General features: G+C 47.5%; 1 protein-coding gene and 1 long non-coding RNA gene across 14 annotated transcripts in view; one reads left to right on the top strand and one right to left on the bottom strand.

Annotated features, from left to right (window-relative positions):
* Nucleotides 1-1,517: 1,517 nt before the first annotated feature.
* On the bottom strand, nucleotides 1,518-7,371 carry LOC138849927 (uncharacterized). Its single transcript, XR_011389137.2, has 3 exons — nucleotides 7,218-7,371; nucleotides 2,423-2,511; nucleotides 1,518-1,649 (listed from the first exon to the last, which is right to left on the bottom strand). It is a non-coding gene; the product is annotated as an uncharacterized LOC138849927 (long non-coding RNA).
* A 64-nt stretch (nucleotides 7,372-7,435) lies between these two features.
* Nucleotides 7,436-7,645, top strand: part of STAU2 (staufen double-stranded RNA binding protein 2) — a 368,761-nt gene continuing 368,551 nt past the window's right edge. For 12 of the 13 annotated variants that reach the window (XM_070075214.2, XM_070075206.2, XM_070075198.2 and 9 more), the window contains exon 1: nucleotides 7,436-7,573. The gene's annotated coding sequence lies outside the window, so the exon portion shown is untranslated. The remainder of the gene's footprint in view (nucleotides 7,574-7,645) is intronic. The other variant, XM_070075187.2, reaches the window with a different exon arrangement.

Here is a 7,645-nt window from a genome sequence, read left to right as displayed (position 1 = left end):
ATTAGGTTAGTTACTACCTCTCTGTTCACTTCGTTTTTCTTCTCTTTGTCTTTCTGTGCTGCTGCCTTTATTTATTTATTTTTTAAAGATATATATTTTTATTTATTTGAAAGACAAGAGTTACAGAGAGAAAGAGAGATCTTCCATCTGCTGGTTTATTCTCCAAATGGCCGCAATGGCAGGAACTGAGCCAATTAGAAGTCAGGAGCCAGGAGCTTCTTTTGGGTCTCCCATGCGGTTGCAGGGCCCCAAGAACTTGGGCCATCTTCTACTGCTTTCCCAAGCCATAGCAGAGAGCTGGATGGGAAGTGGAGCAGCCGGGATGAACTGGTGCCTATATGGGATGCCGGTGCTTCAGGCCAGGGCTTTTAACCCACTGCACCACAAGGTCGGCTCTTAGTGCTGTGCCTTTAAATTTTTGGGCTTCATTACCAGAGGATTTTGAAGGAATGAGAGATAAATGGATTTGTCCAGTCTGCCATTTTAAACAAGAAATACAATTTTTTTAAAAAAGATTTATTTATTTGTTTGAAAGTCAGAGTTACAGAGAAAGAGACACAGAGAGATCCTCCATCTGCTGGTTTATTCTCCCAGATGGCCACAATGACCAGGGCTGGGCCAGGCAGAAGCCATGAGCCAGGAGCTTCTTCTGGGTCTCCCACACAGGTGCAGGGGTCCAAGGACTTGGGCCATCTTCTTTACTTTCCAAGGCACATTAGCAAGGAGCTAGATTAGAAGTGGAGCAGCTGGAACTTGAATTGGTGCCAATGTGGGATGCTGGTCTTATCTGCCAGGCTACAACGCTGGCCCCCTAGAAGTACCATTCTGAGAAAATAGTTTCTGTATGTCATTCACATTGAGGAGAGCGGTTTACATCTGCTAGAGGATCTCTCCAAGGAAAGAGAACGTAAACCCTTAAAGCTGCACTGAAATGGTTAAAGGGTACACACTATCATTAATCGTGTAATTTAAGCTTAAATTAACAAAATACACTGTGAAAAAGACACATTGGATACTGAACTAACACCATCTTTCATTTTATCTTTAAGTAAGGATCAGTACACTTTTCTAGAAAAAGTCAGATAGTAAATATATTATTCCTTTTTTTTTTTTTCTATTTGACAGGTAGAGTTGTAGACAGTGAGAGAGAGAGACAAAGAAAAAGGTCTTCCTTCCGTTGGTTCACTCTCCAAATGGCTGCTATGGCCGACGCTGAGCTGATCTGAAGCCAGGAGCCAGGCACTTCCTCCTGGTCTCCCAGGTGGGTGCAGGGGTCCAAGCACTTGGGCCATCCTCCACTGCCCTCCCGGGCCACAGCACTGGAAGAGGAGCAACTGGGACTAGAACCCAGCACCCATATGGAATGCTGGTGCCGCAGGCGGAGGATTAACCAAGTGAGCCACCGCACCAGCCCCTCCTTTTTTTTTTCAAAGATTTATTCATGTATTCGAAAGACAGAGCTACAGAGAGAGGTGGAGACAGAGAGAGGTCTTCCATCCGATGATTCACTCCCTTAAATGGCCATAACAACTGGAGTGGGGCTGATCTGAAGCCAGGAGTCAGTAGCTTCTTCCAGGTCTCCCACGTGGATGCAGGGGTCCAAGCACTTGGGCCATCTTCCACTGCTTTCCCAGGCCATAAGCAGAGAGCTGGATCGGTAGAGGAGCAGCAGGGACATGAGCCAGCAACCATTTGGGTTGCTGGTGCCACAGGCAGAGGCTTAGCTTACAACACCATAGCACCGGCCCCTAATCTCTTCTTTTTTTAAAAAAAAAAATTACTTATTTGCTATTTATTTGAAAAATACAGAGAGAGAGAAAGAGAGAGAGAGAAAGAGAGGGAGAGAGAGGTAGACAGACATATTGCTCATCTGCTCGCTGACCTTCCAAATGCTCACAATAGTTGGGGTTGGGCCAGGCTAAAGGTAGGAGCCAGGAACTCAAACTGGGTTTTCCATGTGGTTGGCAGAGACTCAAGTACTTGAATTGCTGCCTCCCAGGGTGCACATCAGCAGGAAGCTGGAATTTGGGGCACAGCCAGGACTCAAGCTCAGGCACACTGATACGGAATTCGGGTCTCCCAAGCAGTGCCTTAACTGTTGTACAAAACACTTGGCTCAGGTCAGTGGTCAGTTAATTCTTCAGGAGAGGTGTAGGTCTTCTGCCTCCAGAGCTGGTGTTGAGACATCCTCCACGGTCCATTAACAGTTCTTTCAACAAGACATTTAAGAGTTTAGAATTAAGAAAACAGAGCTGCTAAACAATGGAGTTAAAGGCCTATACGATACGGTCAATGATGATGAAAGACAGAGAGGGATCTTACAGACAAAATCAATCATGCAATGATCTTTCTTTCTCTCTTTTTAAACCAGTAATCTTCCAATTCCTCACTGACTGCATGTTCTCTGTCGCATGTTACTTACTGCCTGGGTGTTTCCTCCAATTTCCACCTTATCTCTTCATCTCCTCTGCTGGAGCCACTGCTGAACTCATCTAAAGCGTTCCCTTTGACCTGGGAAGAGAGTAGAAACTGTTACTCTTAAATCTGATTTCTGCCATCCCCATAGCTCAGGTGTGTTTCTCTCTGCAGTGGGTAAGGAAGGTGTCAGGTGAATGAAGTCAGTGCTATGACTGCTGTAGATGCTGGCCTCACAGGAGCTGGCTGGTACTCTGCTGTGCCACAATGCAGCCCGCAGACTCCCAGGCTTGGTGGTGCCCTATCTGATACTGCATGAAATAAAGACAATATTGAGTTTAAAGCAATAAATGTATTAGTGAACACATAAATATGTTAGGTATTTTCAGAATGGCAGCCTAATATAAGTAAAGTATTTGGAAGTGTTTATTTCATGTGTTTATCCATTTCTCTGTAAGCCTCTGAGGACAAAGACTGCAGATTTTTTTTTTTTACATTGCTATATAGCCTTCAGCCAAGAATAGTACTTGATGTATAGCTGATATTCAGTAAATGCATGTGAAATTCAATAATCCATTCATCCCAGCCGGCGCCGCGGCTCACTAGGCTAATCCTCCGCCTAGCGGCGCTGGCACACCGGGTTCTAGTCCCGGTCGGGGCGCCGGATTCTGTCCCGGTTGCCCCTCTTCCAGGCCAGCTCTCTGCTGTGGCCAGGGAGTGCAGTGGAGGATGGCCCAGGTGCTTGGGCCCTGCACCCCATGGGAGACCAGGAAAAGCACCTGGCTCCTGGCTCCTGCCATCGGATCAGCGCGGTGTGCCAGCCGCAGCGCGCCAGCCGCGGCGGCCATTGGAGGGTGAACCAACGGCAAAGGAAGACCTTTCTCTCTGTCTCTCCCTCTCACTGTCCACTCTGCCTGTCAAAAAATAAAAAAAATTAAAAAAAAAAAAAAAGAATTAAAAAAAAAAAAAAAATAATCCATTCATCCAATAAGTATTTATTGAGCACTGGCTATGTTCTGTATAAACAAAGATGAGGAAATCATTGTTGTTGCCTTCAAGGAGCTTAAGGCATAGTGGAAAAACCACATAAATAGTTGTAGTGATAAGAACGTGTTCAGATGGAGATATAATGGAGAGTCACTGAATGATGGATGCTGGAGGTTACATGCATTTTATTGGAACACAGATGTCAAGAAAACGATGTTATAAGAAAGGAGAGGACGTGGCTGCAAGAGGAACTGCAGTTTGAGATTCTGCAGTCTGTCCCATTCAAATTGCTCAGCCCTAACCATGATGAATTTGAAAGCATTATCTTTTTTTCCTAATGGTTGCCTGAAATGGTGCCTGGTGCAGGGGTGTTGATAAATCCATAGCTTTGTGTGTGTGTGTGTGTTTAACAGGCAGAGTGGACAATGAGAGAGAGAGAGAGAGAGAGAAAGGTCTCCCTTTTTCCATTGGTTCACTCCCCAATGGCCGCTGCGGCCGGCAGACTGCGCTGATCCGAAGCCAGGAGCCAGGTGCTTTTCCTGGTCTCCCATGGGGTGCAGGGCCCAAGCACTTGGGCCATCCTCCACTGCACTCCTGGGCCACAGCAGAGAGCTGGACTGGAAGAGGAGCAACCAGGACAGAACCCGGCGCCCCGACCGGGATTAGAACCCTGGGTACCGGCGCCGCAGGCGGAGGATTAGCCTAGTGAGCCGCAGCACCGGCCCCATAGCTTTGTTTTAACCTGCTGCTCATAGATCTACTGCTCTTTAAAAAGCCATGGTTTTCAATTCCTATACCAGTATTTTATCTTAAAGTAAATCCTAAAATCATCACAGATTCACGCGTAGGTTTCCAGGTAACTTAGGTGTTTTTTTGAGGTACTGATGCTACTCACCTTGAGCAATGGGAAGTGCTAACTTCCTCTTGAATAATTATGACTGGCAAAATTTCATTTGGAATTTACCAATGACTTAAACTGTGTTATAAGAAAAAATTGGGGGCTGGTGCTGTGGTGTAATAGGCTAAGCCTTTGCTTGTGGTGCCGACATCCCATATGGGCGCCGGTTGGTATCACGGCTGCTCCTCTTCTGATCCAGCTCTCTGCTTATGGCCTGGGAAAAGAGTAGAAGATGGCCAAGGTCCTTGGGTCCCTGCACCCTCATGGGAGACCAGAAGAAGCTCCTGGTTTCTGGCTTTGGATTGGCTCAGCTCTGGCCGTTGTGGCCATTTGGAGAATGAACCAGCAGACAGGAGACCTTTTTCTCTGTCTCTCCCTCCCTCCCTCTGTAACTCTCTCAAATAAATAAATAAAATCTTAAAAAAAATAGAAAAAATTACATGGGGTTGCCACTGTGACACAGAAAATTAAGACTCCACTTATGATGCCAGCATCCCATTTGAGAGTGCCAGTTTAAGTCCCAGCTGACCTGCTTCTGATCCAGGTCTCTGCTAATGTTCCAAGGAAGGCAGGCGAGGATGGCTCAAGTGCTTGGGCCCCTGCCACCCATGTGAGAAACTTGGATGAGGTTCTGAGCTCCTGGTTTTGGCCTAGTCCAGACCCAGCTATAGGAGTCATTTGGGGAGTGAACCTGCAGATAGATCTTTCTCCCTTTCTCTTTGTTGCTCTGCCTTTCCAATAAATAAATATAAAAAATAATAGGGGCCTGTGTGTGGTGTAGCAGGTTAAGCCTGCGCTTGAGATGTTGACATCCCAAATGGGTGCCAGTCAAGACCTGGCTGCTCCACTTCAGATCCAGCTCCCTGCTAATGTACCCGGGAAAGCAGCAGAAGATGGACCACATGCTTGGGTCCCTACACCCACATTGGAGTCTCAGAAGCAGCTCTGGGCTCCTGGTTTCGGCCTGGCCCAGCCCTGGCCATTATAGCCATTTGGGGAGTAAAACAGCAGATGGAAGATCTTTCTGTCTTCCTTTCTCTGTAACTCTGCCTTTCAAATAAATTTTAAAAAATCTTTTAAAAAATAATTTAAAACAAGCCACAGCAGGGATAACATTTTTGATTCACTTTAATGAACTGAATTAAAGACAATATATCTGCACACTTTATAGTCACTTTCAAAAGCATAAACTCATTCACTTATTCCAAAATCATTTACTGTATATTTACTTGCGATTAGCTGCTGGGAGCACAAAAATGAACGAGACAGAGTTGTAGTAAGTTAGAGAGGAGAGTAACAAGAGAAGTGCACTGGCTTGCTCAGAGAAGTCAGGGAAAGCCTCTCAACGAGGGGATTTTTTTTAGTGATGTGAAAGATAATTTATCATCAGGTGAGAGGAAGATGGACTGCAGGGAGAGGGGATAGCCTACAGAAAGGACAGAGGTGAAAGGCTTGTCCCTGAGAGGGCCTGGTGTAAGGGGCTAGCATTTATTCAAAATACTCAAAAGAATTAGTCCACCAGGTGCGAGGCTTGAGCAGCTAGAATTCATTAATCAAGGAGCAATGGGAATTAGGGAGGGTGCCACAGTAAATTTGATGGAACTGACAGGGTGAAAAGGGGGAAGGAGCAAAGCCCAGTGCTGGGAGGAAAATGTAGCAAATAGCTCATGTGTACCACAGCCTGTCTCCCAGGCCTTAACAGGGGCCGGCACCTGTGGCAGTGGCTCAGACTCTGCTTGCGAGGCCTGAGTTACTGGCTGTGCTTCTAATTCAGCTTCCTGTTAAAGCACACCCTGGGAGGCAACAGGAGGTGGCCCAGGACCTTGGTTCCCTGCCACGCATGTGGGAGAGCCACAGAGTTCCAGGCTTCCAGTCTCTGCCTGGCCTACTCATTGCTGTTGCCAGCACTGGGGAAGTGACTCAGTGGGTTGAAGATGTCTGTCTCTGGGCCTTTCAGATAAATGAAAACGTTTTTATTTAAAGGTTTATTTTATTTATTTGAAAGGCAGAGTTAGAGAGAAGGAGAGGAGGGAAGGAGAGAGAGAATATCTTTCACCCGCTGGTTCACTCCCCAAAGGGCTGGGCCAGGCTGAAGCCAGGAGCCAGGAGGTTATTCTGAGTCTCCCACACGGCTGCAGGGCCCCAAGCACTTTGGCCCCCTTCCGATGCTTTCCCAGGCCATTAGCAGGGAGCTGGATCAGAAGAGGAGCATCTGGGACTCATATGGGATGCCTGCGTTGCAGGCTCAGGCTTCACCACCATGCCACAAGGTTGGCCCCAATAAAAACATTTTTAAAGACCGCTTTCTGTGTACCATCATGTTTACCTATTATCCCATTCAGCCTCCTCCTGAACAAAGGAATAAACTGACAATAGGGCAAGAAACAGGCCTTCGGCCTTCCTCTCATTTAACAAGTAGTGAGGCTCCTAAACACTGTTGCGTACTCTCTGCCTAGGTATAGATAGAGTTATTGGGCTGGTGCACATTTCTTGGGCAGTTAAGAGAAACTGAGCAGGAACCCTGGAAATAACATAAATGAATGTTAGTGAAAACATACAATGTAGTCTCTTTTAGACTTTTTTTTTTTTTCTAAAGACTTATTTTATTTGACAGGCGCAGTTAGAGAGAGGGAGAGACGACGGGAGCTTCCATCAGCTGGTTCATTCCCCAAATGGTCAAAGCCAGGAGCCAGGAGCTTCTTCTGGGTCTCCCATATGGGTGCAGGGCACCAATCACTTGGGCCACCCTCCGCTGGCTTTCCCAGCTGTTAGCAGGGAGCTGGATCGGAAGTTGAGCAGCCAGGACCCAACAGGCCACAAGCCAGGTTCTTCTAGACTCCTTCTATAATCAGGTTATTTTTGCAATTTACTTACTTGAAATGATTAAGTTCTTTGAGCACAAGTGGGTTAAAGTTACCTGCACATAAACATCCCACGTCCAGGGAGTAATTGGAGTTTTCTGGCACCCACGCCTCAAAAATCTGATCTAGGGTACCGTGTGAAGATGGTTCTCCTTTTCAGTTACATTTCTCCTTCATGGGACCACGTACGACTGGGGGGCGGAGAGAGTCACGCCGCACGGCGACCTCGCAGATCACCCGAGTTTTCGAGGCGAGACACTCCACTCACCTCCTCCTCCCCCGCCCCCTCCCCCCGTCTGGAAAGGTGCAGGATCCGCTAAACCCTGCGTCGCACAGCGGCGGCCGGAGCAGACGCGGGATGGTCGCGCGTCCCCGGCGCAGCCCAGGGGGACAGCCAGAGCGACTGGGGAAGGTAGGTCTCAGGAACGGGGCCCCGACCCCTGTCTGCAAACAGCAGAGGCCCAGCCGGGCGGGGAGGAAGCTG

Source organism: Oryctolagus cuniculus, chromosome 6 (genome assembly GCF_051225735.1).
Source record: "Oryctolagus cuniculus isolate XC-2025 breed Fujian yellow rabbit chromosome 6, ASM5122573v1, whole genome shotgun sequence".
NCBI classification, from domain to species: domain Eukaryota; kingdom Metazoa; phylum Chordata; class Mammalia; order Lagomorpha; family Leporidae; genus Oryctolagus; species Oryctolagus cuniculus.
This window is presented reverse-complemented; position numbering and strand designations above follow the sequence as displayed.